The following is a 14,014-nucleotide window of genomic DNA, read 5'->3' as shown; positions in this document are numbered from 1 at the left end:
CTGGCCAACGTGGTGAAACCCCGTCTCTAACAAAAATTAATTGGGCACAGTGGCAGGTGCCTGTAATCAGCTACTCAGGAGGCTGAGGCAGGAGAATAGCTTGAACCAGGTTCAAGCTTGGAAGTTGCAGTGAGCTGAGATCTTGCCACTGCACTCCAGCCTGGTGAAGTGAGACTCGTCTCAAAAAAAAGAAACAAAAAAACAGAGAGAGACAGGGTCTCACTCTGTCACCCAGGCTGGAGTGGAGTAGAGTTATAGCTCAGTGCAGCTTCAACCTCCTGGGCTCAAGTAGTCTTCCTGCCTCAGCCTCCCAGGTAACTGGGACTACAGGTACGTACTGCTACACCTGGCTACTTTCGTTTCAGATTTCTTCGTAGAGACAGGATCTCACTATGTTGCCCAGGTGGGTCTTGAACTCCTGGCCTCAAATGATCCTCCCACCTTGGCCTCCTAAAGTGCTGGGATTATAGGCATGAGCCACCGTGTGCCTAGCCAGGTTCTCTCACTTCTTAAGGACTTTGGCATTTCTTTGGACTGTGGCTTGAGTCTTCCTCTTGCCCCTAAGCCCTGCCCCATCCTGTGAGATGACACGCAGGCCCCTCATCTTCACAACCCCTGCTGCACGCATGCCTGGGTTCTTGTCAGCACTCAGGACTGCTCCTCTTTCCACATCTCCAATCACTGCCTCCACCTCCAAGCATACTCTCTCCCTGGGGAGATCTCCTTCCTCCAGGATCCTAGCTCTCCACTCTTCCATTCTCTCAGCCCCTTCCTTTCTTCTCTTCCTTCAGTATCCAGTGTTGAGACGTTGGCCACCATTTCAGCAACCGTCTTGCCAAGCAATCCAAATTTCCTTGTCCTTCTGTCTCTTCACGGGAGCTGCCTGGCAGAACCTCAGCCTGGATGAATCTGCTGTCCCCTCTCTCTCGTGCCTGCAGCTGAACATCAGATGCTGCTGTAGAAGCGGCACACAGGAGGCTCGCTGAGACCACTGTCAGTCCCACAGTCACTAGTTCACCAAGGCTCTCAGAGCTGGCTGGAGTTTCTCTGGTCAGCTCTTCACAGTGAAAATTTTAGACTCTCTCTATGTGGCATGGGTCTCTGACTCCTCCCCTTCCACCTGGACTCCTTCTCCACAGAAATGGAAGCTCTAAACTGATCCCTCCATGTCACACTTCCAAACCCACCTCCACATGCAGTGACCTCAAACCTGTCCCTGTCATGGCTTTGTCAGTTCCCTCCCACCACCAGGCGTGAGATCCCATCATCTCCAGCCTTCAGTCAGCTTGACCTAGGGGTTATTCCTGTCTCCACCCCTCTGTTGACGTGTACACACACCCAAGCCTGTCACTCATTCAACACATTCTGCCAGCCCATTGTATGTCAGGCACTGTTCTCAGCCCTGGGGGATACTGAGGTGAACAAGTCAGCCCAGCATCCCTCCCTGGCAGAGCTTCCATTCCAGTGCGGGGGTGGCACGCTAGATGACATGCGTTATAGGGAGAAAAGAACTAAAGCAGACAGAGGGAAATGAGGTGTGGGGGAGCAGAAGCTTTCAAGAAGGTAGCCCAGGGAAGCCTCATTGAGAAGGGCCTTTGAATCCAGACCCGAAGGAAGAGAACGAGCACCGTGACTACCATCTGGAGAGCAAGCTTCAAGCAAAAGGAGGAGCTAGGCAGAGGCCCCGGGAGGGGCTGTGTTTGGCATAGCTGATGTATCTGAGGAAGAGCGAGGAGGCAGGTGTGTCTGGAGGGGAGTGTGCAGGGCAGAATCCAGCTGCAGGTTATGTTGGGAGCTCATGCAGGACCCTGTGGGCACAGTGAAGATTTGGGTTCTTATTCCCAGTGAGTCGGGAAGCCCTTGGAGGGTTTCTCGAGAGAGGATGGATCTGATTGCTTTACTGGGCTCACTCTGCCTGTCATGTTCTGTGGCAGAACAAGACAGCTGGAGGGAGGGAAATAAAGTGTGAGAGCTACGTGACCTGGGGTAAGAATTCTTGACAAATATCTCTTTCCCTCTTATCAGAGAGCCTGCCTTGGGTGGCACTTTCCAGCTCCTAATGGACGTTACAGCTGAAGGTGGAAGAGCGAGAGATGATTTCTGAGCTTCTCTTGGTCCCATCGTTGACCCCACAGCTGCTTTTACCTTACCCCAGCCCAGACTCACCCAGCTCCTTCCTAAGTGTGTTCATCCCTTGGCAGACAGGTGGGAAAGGGAGGAAAGGATGCTGATGAGTTTTACTTGTGGAAGTATAAGCTGGAGCCCTGCCAGGTGTCAAACAACTGTGCTGTCATTTTTCCCTGTATGAAGGAAAGTGGTATCATCACCATCTGTGGGATGAACAAGCAGGCTTAGCAAAGTCAAATGATTTGTTCAGGGTCATGCAGCTGGTTGGTGGTTGGGCTGGGATTCAGCTTGGGAATTTCTTTTCAGGGCTCCGCGCTGAGCAAGTGGCTGAGAGCCTGGGGGAAGGTGGGAAGGGTCTGGTGAAGCTGGGGAGGATCATACACTGAATCTGTTCACTTGCCAGAGCAGGGGCTGGCAGCATGCACTTTCCTGTATCTCTTACAGTGACCGGCAGCCCCTTAGTGGACAGATCTGGTTGTTTTGTTTTGTTTTGTTTTGTTTTGTTTTGTTTTGTTTTGAGATGGAGTCTCGCCCTGTTGCCTAGGCTGGGGTGCAGTGGCATGATCTTGGCTCACTGCAACCTCTGCCTCCTGGGTTCAAGCAATTCTACCTCAGCCTCCTGAGTAGCTGCAATTACAGGCGCTCGCCACCACGCCCGGCTAATTTTTGTATTTTTAGTAGAGACGGGGTTTCATCATGTTAGGCTGGTCCAACTCCCAACCTTGTGATCTGCCCACCTTGGCCTCCCAAAGTGCTGGGATTATAGGCGTGAGCCACCACGCCTGGCCTTTTTAATTTTTTTAATTAATTAATTTATTTATTTATTTATTTATTGAAATGGAGTCTCACTCTGTCGCCCAGGCTGGAGTGTGGTGGCACAATCTCAGCTCACTGTAACTTCTGCCTCCCAGGTTCAAGCCATTCTCCTGGCTCAGCCTCCCGAGTAGCTGGGACTACAGGCGCGTGCCACCACACCTGGCTAATTTTTGTATCTTTAGTGGAGACCAGGTTTCACCATGTTGGCCAGGCTGTTCTCAAACTCCTGACCTCAGGTGATCTGCCTGCCTCAGCCTCCCAAAATGCTGGGATTACAGGCGAGAGCTACTGCGCCTGGCCTGACAGATTTGTTTCTGGCACACACGGGCCTTGTTTCTTGCCCAGCTAAGATTCCCAGCCCGTGTTTCATGATGACCTCAGCAGGTATTTCCCATTTTGGAATCCAAGGATGCTTTCCTGTGAATTGGGAATGTGTGGCCAGACACGTGAGTTTTATAGTACCAAATTTGGGTATGTGGCTGACACCAGAGGGGCATGGTTTATTCCCCAGAGCAACATGTGTTAGATACCTGAACATTTTTGCATTTTAGTGTTATTGTATAGGTGACCCAGTAGCCTCTGTCCTGGTCAGGGAGACCCCTTTAGACTATCAGCTGGAGTAACCAGTTCATCCCAGTTTGCCTGGGACCCTAGGTGTGTGTGTGTGTTTGTTCGTTTGTTTGTTTTTGAGACGGAATCTTGCTCTGTTACCCAAGCTGGAGTGCAGTTGCATGATCTCGGCTCACTGCAACCTCCGCCTTCCAGTTTCAAGCAGTTCTCCTGCCTCAGCCCCCCAGTAGCTGCGATTACAGGCACACACAATCACACCCAGCTAATTTTTGTATTTTTAGAAGAGATGACGTTTTACCGTGTTGGCCAAGCTGGTCTCGAGCTCCTGACTTCAGGTGATCCACCCACCTCGGCCTCCCAAAGTTCTGGAATTACAGGCGTGAGCCACCGTACCCAGCCAGACCCTAGGTTTTAAAACAGAAAGTCCTGCAGCCCAGGAGACCCTGCAGTCCTAGGCAAACCAGGATAGTTGTTACCTCCTACTGGCTTGGACTTGTCCAAATTCTTGCCTTAAGGTCCACACAATAAAATTGTATAGCATAAACTTTGAGAGAAAAAGGAAGGTTTCCTCTTTCAGACCCTGAGTTCTTCACCTCCATCCCTTTGGCCCTCATCCCCAAGCCAGACCCATGGCCAACGTTAAATGTAGGAAGTATTAATAGCTTATATGGGTCCTCTGATGGGAAGCCAGCTCACATCAAACTCCACAGCCCCAAGCCCTGTTTTCCCCTTCCTCCCGCAGAGCTTCCTGCTTCTCCCCAGAGCTTTCTCTTTGTCACTTTCTGCTTATCCTCTACCACAGGCGAGTACTCCCTCGCTTGATTCCAAGGCATTTTAGAATCATGTGGTTACAGCACATGCTGCTGTACAAATTTCCACAAACTTAGTGGCTTGCAATAACATGCATTTATTTTCTTACAGCGCTGGAGGCCTGTGATCGGTGACTAAAATGGGTGGGCAGGTCCTTCGGGAGGCTTTAGGGGAGAATCCATTTCTTGCTTTTTCCAGCTTCTAGGGGCTGCCCATGTTCTTGGCCCAAGGCTCACGTGATTCTCAGCACTGCTTCTGTGGTCACCTCTCTCTCTGACTCTAACCCACCTGCTCTGTCTTACTAGGATCTGTGTGATTATGTTGGGCCCACCTGGATAATCCAGGATCATCTCCCCATCTCAAGATCCTTAATCACATCTATGAAGTCCCTTTTGCCATAAGATAGCATCGTCACTGGTTCTGGGGATTAGGATGTGGACACCTTTGGGAGCCATTATTTAGCCTATCACACAGCTCTTAGATCAGGAGGGTTTCCCGGCTTCAGCTTCAGTCTTCCAGCACAAAACATTTCCTTCGCTTCCCAACAGCCCTGTCCCTTATAGATGAAAAAGCAGCTGAGATCCAGGGAGGGGTGAAGCGATTTCCCTAAGATTTTGCAGCTACTCTAATGTTGAAAAGGGAGTAGAGAAGGTTCAGGCTCCCAGGAGAGCTGTCCTCCTCACCATGCTAGACCTTCTCTTCGAAAGTTGAGATTTGCCAACAGTCTCCCTAACTGACCTAGTTCCATCTACCTCTTCTATTTCACCTTGGATCAGTGTATGCCTTACTCACTATTGCCAGTCACACTGGACATCTTGGTGAGCTTCAGACCATCAGGCTTGTTCTTGCCTTCAGCCTTCAGACATGTTGTGTACTCGCTTCTAGAATGTCCTCCCACTTCTTTGCATAGCTTATTTCATATATTCTGTCTCGGTTCATATTCCACCTCCTCAGAGGCACCTTCTCTTATTATAAAAAGCAGTAAATGTTCTGGGCACGGTGGCTCATGCCTATAATCCCAGCACTTTGGGAGGCAGAGGCAGGTGGATCGCTTGAGCCCAGGAGATCAAGACCAGCCTGGGCAACATGGAGACTCCTTAATCTAAAGTGGCCATGTCTGTCCCAACTTCCTACAATTTCAGCTCCCTTTCATTGTTCACTTTATCACTCTCTAAAATTACTTCCGTTCATTTATTCTTTGTTGACTGATTGATGATTGGTTGATTTTATGTCTCCCTTACTAGAATGTAAGCACCTTGGCAGCAGGTACTTTATTTGTATTAATTACTGTGGATCACTCTCCTACAACAGTGAGCTAGGCTAAGTAAATATTTATCAAATGAAAAAAAAAAAAAGAGATTGGCATTGAAAAGAAAGAAAAGTAAATCCATGTATGAAAAGGTGTCAATTTTTTTATTAAGTAAAAGAAAATAAAAAGCAGTGTGCCAAACGGTATATATAACATGATCTTAATAAACAAGGGGTGCTTGTAGATGCAGTCAATGTCTGGAAGGATACACAGGGAACTTGTTACCTCTAGAGAGGGGTTTGGAAAGTGAAGGTGCTTTTCATTTTATACCCATCTTTGTATTTACTGGGTTTTTTGTTTTGTTTTGTTTTTTTGAGCCAGGTTCTCACTCTGTCACCCAGGCTGGAGTACAGTGACCCGATCATGGCTCACTGCCACCTCAAACTCCTGGCCACCTCAGCCTCTCAAGTGGCTGGGACTACAGGTGTGTGCCACCACATCTGACTAATTTTTGCATTTTTTTGTAGAGACGAGGTTTCTTCATGTTGCCCAGGCTGGTCTTGATCTCCTGGGCTCAAGCGATCCACCTGCCTCTGCCTTCCAAAGTGCAGGGATTACAGGCATGAGCCACCACACCCAGCACATTTACTGCTTTTTTATAATAAGGGAAAAATGAGTACTAGAATGGGAGTCAAGATCAGGAATAAAAGGAGGCCAGGCGTGGTGGCTCACTTTGGAAGGCTAAAACGGAAGGATCACTTGAGCCCAGGAGTTCAGGACCAGCCTGGGCAACATAGCGAGACCTCAACTCTCAAAAAAAATTAAAAGTTAGCCAGGCATGATGGTGTGCACCTGTGGTCCCAGCTACTCGGGAGGCTGAGGTGGGAGGATCACTTGAGCCCAGGAGGTTGAGACTGCAATGAGCTATGATTGCACCACTGCACTCAAGCCCATGTGACAGAGTAAGATCCTGTCTCGAAAAATAAAAAGAGAAAGGGGAAAACATTTCAGCTCTAAAGAGTCTTTAACTTGAAATTAAACTGAGGAATAATCTGAAAGGCTCAAAGCAGACAAAACAGGAAGGACGTGGTGCTCGTTTCAGCCAACAGGCACAGCAGCCTCCTGGGGCTATGTGGGAGCTCCTTGAGGCAGATTCTAATATTGTGAAGGAACAAAGCAAGTTTATGTCGTTTCTCTGAGTACAAATCTAGACTACATTTGATACAGAGGATGTATTGTCTGATACCATTAACTTTTCTATCTATTCTAAATGTAATTTTTTGAAAAGTTTTATTCTTGAATGCTTTATGGCTTAGAGCCTTGGACTATTCTGATTTATGGTTTAGGGAAAAATCTAGGAAAACTAACTTTCTAGATTAGCCTGGAACAAACATATTCCTTGACTTTTTTCATATTCTAAGAACATGTGATCTGTGTACTGAGGCTCACAGAAGTCGGTTTCTCTACAGTCATCCTCTTCCCTGTTGCTCGGCCACATGCCTCCTGCAGCCGTCAGAGGGAGCAGAAAGCTAACCTGCCTTCATTTCCTTTCCCCTTCCTTTCTCTGCATTCACCATTATACTCGAGCTGGCTAATGCAAGGGTGTTTAGAGTACTTTGCCAATAAACAAATGCTCACTGTGGAAAAATCTAGAAATATAAAGAAAACAAGTCATTCATAATCTCAATACCTAGAGGAAGCCATTTTTAATATTTTGATGTATTTCATAGCTTATGTTTCCATGTTTGTGTATATAGTTCTAAGCTTAGTAGGGACTGTACTAGATAGAGGATTTGAGCCCAGTTTTAACATTCAGCAAAATGGACTGAGTAGCTCCCCATGTCATTTACATTTCTTTTAATGTCATCATTAAAAATTCTTATATGGAACCATATAGTATTCCATCTTAAAGATGGTCCCATAACTTAATTCTCCAAACCTTTTATTTAACTTTAAACAATTTTTTTATTACACAAAGGTTGTCACATAATTGGATATTTCTCTACTTTGTACACAATTATTCTCACTCTCCACAGAAAGGCTGCTCCTCATCTGGTGGTGGCAAGCACTAAAAGTCTGATTTTAACAGAATAGTAGTAAAAATGCCTCAGTGATTTAAGTTGAAAGCAGTACATTGGCACATGACTCTCGTACCCAGTATCAGGAATGTACAAATGTTTTTTATTCAAAAATGCAAAATAAATTATCTGTAGGCATAGACAATGACAGCAGTAAACCATTATATATTTTGTCAACAGAAACCAGTAACTGGTGGTTATAGGGATTTTCAGCCAGCCTTTTTCTTCAGTTTCTCCAACTGACTTCTCTGAAGTTGTTGGTGAGGAACACCGCCTTGGGCTTCCTGTCACAGTTCATTAATAAAGGTAAAGTACTAGTCTAGGAGTTAGAACACGCCACCTCCCATACCACCTCCCATTCCACCCATTGCACCCACTCCAGGGTCCTTCTCTTCTTTAGGAATTTCTGTGACTACAACTTCTGCTGTAGCTAACAGAGAGGCCATACCAGCAGCATCCGATAAAGCAGTTTTCACAACCTTTGTTGGGTCAATAATTCCTTTTTCCACCATATTCACAAAATCTCCAACCATAACATCATAACCAACTTCTGAGGAACTTTACATAATTTTCTCAACTATCAAAGATCCTTCAACACCTGCATTCTTAGCAATGGTCATTGCGGGAATTTTGAGTGTTCTTTTAACAATTTCTATACCAATTTTTTGATCTTCATTAGCTGGAGTCAATGAGGCCAAGGCTGGAATGCATCGAAGCAGGGCACAACCCCCTCCCAAAACAACGCCTTCTTCAACAGCAGCTCTTGTAGCATTAAGGGCATCTGTAACTCTGTCTTTCTTTTCATTCACTTCAACATCACTTGTCCCACCAACCTTCAGCACAGCTACTCCATCTGACAGTTTTGCCAGCCGTTCATTCAGTTTTTCCTTTTCATATTCACTAGTTGTGACATCTAACTGCTCAATGATTTCTTGAATACATTTTTTAATTTGAGCCTTGTCACTTTTTCCTTTTAAGAGCATGGCACCGTCTTTGGTCACAATGACCTCTCCACCTTTTCCTAAGTCATGAGGCTGAACGTCTTCAAGAGTTAGGGTCAACCCCTCTTCTCCAAACACTGCACCACCAGTAGCAATAGCCATATCTTTAAGCTGGTTCTTTCTATAATCACCAAAGCCTGGAGCCTTGACTGCCACAACCTGAAGACCAACTTTTAGCCTATTCAAGACGAGTGTACTTAGAGCTTCTCTATCAACGTCTTCAGCGATTATGACCAAAGGCTTACGATGATCTTCGGCAATTTCAAGAGCAGGTACAATGGACTGAACACTAGAAATTTTCTTTTCACTCAACAGAACACAGGCATCCTGGAATTCACATTTCTGACCTTTTGATATATTAATAATAAAGTATGGAGAAATATAGCCTCAATCAAACTTCATGCCTTCAATAATTTCTAATTCATCATTCAGTGTTTCTCCATCCTTTACTGTGATGACAGCCTTTCTTCCAACCTTTTTCATTGCATCAGAGATGATATTGCCAATTTCTTTGTCTCCGTTTGCAGAAATCGTATCAACCTGTGCAGTTTCTTCAGGGGTGGTCACAGGTTTAGACTGCTTTTAAGTTCAGCAAGTACAGCATCAACAACTAACATCACACCTCTCGTGATTTCCGCTGGAGTAGCACCTTGCTAATCTTCTCGAAGCCTTCCTTGGCCATAGAGCATGCCAGCACAGTAGCAGTGGTAGTGCCATCCCCAGCCTCTTCATTTGTGTTATTGGCAACATCTTGAACAAGTTTACCTCCAATGTTTTTATATTTATCCTTTAAGTCAATTGGCTTTGCAACAGTCACACCATCTTTTGTTACTTTGGAACTTCCCCAGCTCTGCTCAGTAATCACTGTTCTTCCCTTTGGCCCCATTGTAACGGCCACAGCATCGGCTAAAAGGTCTACACCTTGAAGCATTAAGGCTTGGGCATCTGCACCAAATTTTACATCTTTGGCATAAGCCCAAGTGAGATGAGGAGCCAGTACCATGGGCACCAGTCTCATCTGGCGAAAGACTGTGGGTAACCGAAGCGTTTCTGCGGGGCAGTGGCAGGGCATGCGCGTGGCAAGACGGGTCATCGGTGGCGAGTGAGGGACAGAGTGCAGGGCACACACGGCAATGAGCCCATGTCCCCTCCCTCTGCCTCTCCCCCTGCCCCGCGGCACCGCGTGTCTCCAAACTTTTCATTAGGGAATTCAGGGTAGAATTTTTTGTGGCTCATTAATTTTTTTTTGGAGATAGAGTCTCACTTTATTGCCTAGGCTGGAGTCCAGTAGTGTGATCTCGGCTCACTGCAACCTCCACCTCCCAGATTGAAGTGCTTCTTTTGCCTCAGCCTCCCGAGTAGCTAGGATTATAGGCGCATACCACCAAGCCTGGCTAATTTTTTTTTTTATATTTTAACCATGTTGGCCAGGCTGGTCTCAAACCACTGCGCCCAGCCTCATGAATTTTTTTAAGGCAATTCACAAATCTCTGACAAATACAAGTGAGATAAATGTGACTGTAAATGTTTTCCTTCCATACAGGTGTTTGAGAGGGTTTTGTTTGTTTGTTTGTTTTTTCTTTCTTCAGCTTTTAAGTTCCAGGGTACATGTGCAGGATATGAAGTTTTGTTACATAGGTAAATATGTGTCATGTGGTTTGCTGCACAGATCAACCTATCACCCAAGTATTAAGCCCAGCATCCATTAGCTATTCTTCCTGATGCTGTCCCTCCTGCTGTGCCCCTGACAGGCCCCAGTGTGTGTTGTTCCTCCGATGTGTCCATGTGTTCTCATTGTTCAGCTCCCACTTATAAGTGAGAACATGTGGCCATCGCCCCACCCTGTTTTTCCTCGTTCTCCATGAGTCGCCCCGACTGGTTAGTCAGTCCCAGTGCAAGAACCTGAATACCTCAGTTGAAGGTGTAGAATTCACTCGCCATTCCACTCTCCAGGAGCGCTGCGGTTCGCAGCTGCTTCTAATCAGCCATCTTGGCCCACCTTGTGGTTTTTTTTTTTTGGTTTTGTTTTTTAAGGCTAGTCAAGTGAAGCAGTGGGAGTGGAGAAGGAACAAAGAAATCTGTAACTGGTTGTAATTAATTAGTAGTAAATACCATTGCACTCGGATCAGCCTATTTGAGGGTTTTGTATCCATCCTATCCCATTCTACTTTGGCACAGAATCAGACTACAGTTTTTTAAAATTAGCATTAATTTTTCTTTTTGCTTGATTCCTTTAATCTACCAAAAGGTGCCATGAAAAGACTGTATATATTAGTGCAAATTTGAAAGTGATTCCAGATCATTTTTTGAATCGTTTTGTCTTCCTATTTAAGACATCTCACTTGTTTTCTTTACAATCAGTTTCAGAGTATTCATTTTCAGGGACATTTTAGAGCTTGTTCATGCTTTGGTTCCTTTTTTTTATTTCCCCCATTGCCTTATGATGTACTGAGAAGGACCCTGTTGTGAATTTTCACTTTATAAATTTACATGGTTTGAATTCTTGTGTATTGAGCTGCACACCATATCTTTTGCTTTCAGTTCATGTATGCACAGATTATAAAATAAATAACAAAACTATTCCCTGAAAGTTGAGAGTAAGCCACATCTTGATGAAAAGTTAAGATTTGGCCAGAATTATATCATATTTCCAAGGCCCTGTGAGATACACTCTAATACCCTCATTTTACAGAGCAGGGTGCAGGCCCAGAGGAGACATGTGTTCACCTTTTATTTGTTAACTGTGCTCTTCCCTCAGGCCCCGTTTTCCTTTTCTGAGAAGCGAGGGGGCTTGGTGTAGCTCACTGGCCTTCACGCTTGCTGTTTGGACTCCAGGGGTAGACGTGATATTTGGAACTCAGGGGTAGGCGTGCCTTTGTGTCTGGCCGTCACCCTCCCTCCGCTGTTCAGCAGCTCAGTTCTACCTTCATCTGTTTTCCATATTGAACTTCTGGTAAGATTTTGTCTATGAGCCAAAGCAGAGGCGGTTGGGAGAGACTCGTACAAGTAAAATGGGAGCTTGAAGACTACTGCTCCACATAGTTACCCAACTCCAAGTTCCATCCAGCTGGGAGCCGTCCATCATGTTCTGCCTGGCGCACAGCACAGGACCAGCCTGTGAAGGGTGCGCTGTCCTTGCTTGTTGAGTCATTCAGGTCTCTTCTCTCTCACTTTCCATGCTTCTTCCAGCCAAGTGGCGGCCAAGCCAAGACCCAGGCAGGTTTCTTCACTCCTGATCTAGGCTCTCTAGCTCTGCAGCCCATTGATCTGGCTGCATCAAAGAGGTATGGCCAGGCACGGTGGCTCACACCTGTAATCCCAGCCCTTTGGGAGGCCGAGGCGGGTGGATCACTTGAGGCCAGGAGTTCGAGACCAACCTGGGCAACATGGTGAAACCCCCATCTCTACTAAAAAAAAAAATACAAAAATTAGCCAGGCGTGGTGGCACATGCCTGTAATCCCAGCTGCTTGAGAGGCTGAGACATGAGAATTTCTTGAACCTGGGAGGTGGAGGTTGCAGTGAGCCAAGATCACACCACTGCACTCCAGCCCTGGGCAACAGAGCAAGACTCTGTCTCAAAAAAACAAAACAAAGCAAAACAAAAGCAAACAAACAAAAAAACAGAGGCATGGAGGATTCAAAGTTAGGATGTCTCCTGGACTAAGAAACCATTGTCAATGCCTCACCTACTCCTCGATTTTCTAGATAATGATAACCACCTGCCCACAGGTTCTCCCATTATTGAAGATATGTAAATGTTCTTAGGGATCCAGGTATGTGTGCATGAGGTCCTTAGCCTCTCTGAGCTCCAGGCTCCTCATCTGTAGAGATGGAGATGAAGCCTTTGTCCTCCGGCTGTTGTGTAAAGCACTCAGCCCAGCGCCCGTCACCCAGGAGACACACAATCAGTGGTATCAGTGGTGGATATTGGTAACATACATCAAAAGCCTTAAAAAATATGCTTTCCCTTTGACTCAGCAATTCAATGATTTGGAATTTATCTAAGGAGATAATGCAGTACAAGGGTATCATGGTAGCCCGGGGACAAAGTAAGTGTCCACCAGTAGGAGAGTCAGAGATTATAGTATGTGTATACAGTGGAGTGTTATGCAGTCATTAAAAATGATAGATAGGCTGGGTGTGGTGGCTCATGCCTGTAGTCCCCCAAATTTTATGTGTCATGTTTTCTGCTTACACGCATATATATGTGTGTGCACATATGTGGAGGAAAGGCTGGACGGGTACACACCAAATGATAAGAATGGTCAGCCTAAGCAGAATTCTAAGTGACCATATATTTTCATTTTCTGGTTATTTTCAATGAATATACATTTACTTCTATAATTCTGTAACAGGCAATCAAGACAAAACCATCTCTCCATTCACAGCCCCTCTTTTCACTCACCCATTCTCTGCTATTCTAAACATGATCTCTAGTTTTCATGGGTCCGCCGTTTCTCCGGGTCATGTTGTTTCCAGTCTTCTAGTTCTCAGTTCCTAGTACACCAACTCTAGATTTGCCACTCCTGGCCTGCCAGCCGCCTGTTAGGCACTTTAATTTGCCTTCTCAGTTGAACCTCAGAACACTCCCATGAATTGGGTCATTGTCTGCCGTTTTCCTAAAAAAACAGCAACAAATGTAGACATTAAGAAGCTAATTTCCTAGCCAGGTGAGATGGCTCATGCCTGTAATCCCAACACTGTGGGAGGCAGAGGCAGGTGGATCTCCTGAGGTCAGGAGTTCGAGACCAGCCTGGCCAACATGGTGAAACTCCATCTCTACTAAAAATACAAAAATTAGCCAGGTGTGGTGGCATGGGCCTGGAATCCCAGCTACTCGGGAGGCTGAAACAGGAGAATCACTTGAACCCAGGAGGCAGAGGTTGCATTGAGCCAAGATCACTCCATTGCACTCCAGCCTGGGCAACAGAGCGAGACTCCATCCCCCACCCCCAAAAAAGAAGCTAATTTCCCACCTACCCTTTTCCACCCCAACTCCTATGCATCCTTCAAACCAGGCTTCAGTGACATCCCCTCTAATGACCACGCCTGCCAGCAGAGTCAGCCCTGTCCCCCTCTGGTGCCCTGACCCTGGGTGACAGCCTCTGCCAGCCACCATTACACTGCACTGTAGTTGTTACCTGAGTGCTGACCTAGGTCTGCCCCCTCCAGACTGTGAGCTCAGTAAGAGCAGAGACTGGTTACTCTTTTCTGTACCCAAGCACTTGGCACAGTTCTTAGCACATAGTAGAGATTCTGGAACCATCATTCAAGCAGCAAACATTCACTGGCCTACACTTCCTCTTGAGTTGCTCCCATGACTTGGATTCTGATTCCTTGGTCTGGACTGGCATCCAGAATA

At 46.2% G+C, this 14,014-nt stretch overlaps 1 protein-coding gene and 1 pseudogene across 2 annotated transcripts in view; one reads left to right on the top strand and one right to left on the bottom strand.

Annotated features, from left to right (window-relative positions):
• GNB5 (G protein subunit beta 5) overlaps positions 1–14,014 on the top strand; it is a 55,571-nt gene that overhangs the window by 3,060 nt on the left and 38,497 nt on the right. The window lies entirely within an intron of this gene.
• Positions 7,797–9,794, bottom strand: LOC101004685 (annotated as a pseudogene). Its single transcript, XR_649129.4, has one exon. The product of XR_649129.4 is annotated as a 60 kDa heat shock protein, mitochondrial pseudogene (transcript).

This window comes from Papio anubis, unplaced genomic scaffold (assembly GCF_008728515.1).
Source record: "Papio anubis isolate 15944 unplaced genomic scaffold, Panubis1.0 scaffold409, whole genome shotgun sequence".
In the NCBI taxonomy this organism is placed as follows: domain Eukaryota; kingdom Metazoa; phylum Chordata; class Mammalia; order Primates; family Cercopithecidae; genus Papio; species Papio anubis.
This window is presented reverse-complemented; position numbering and strand designations above follow the sequence as displayed.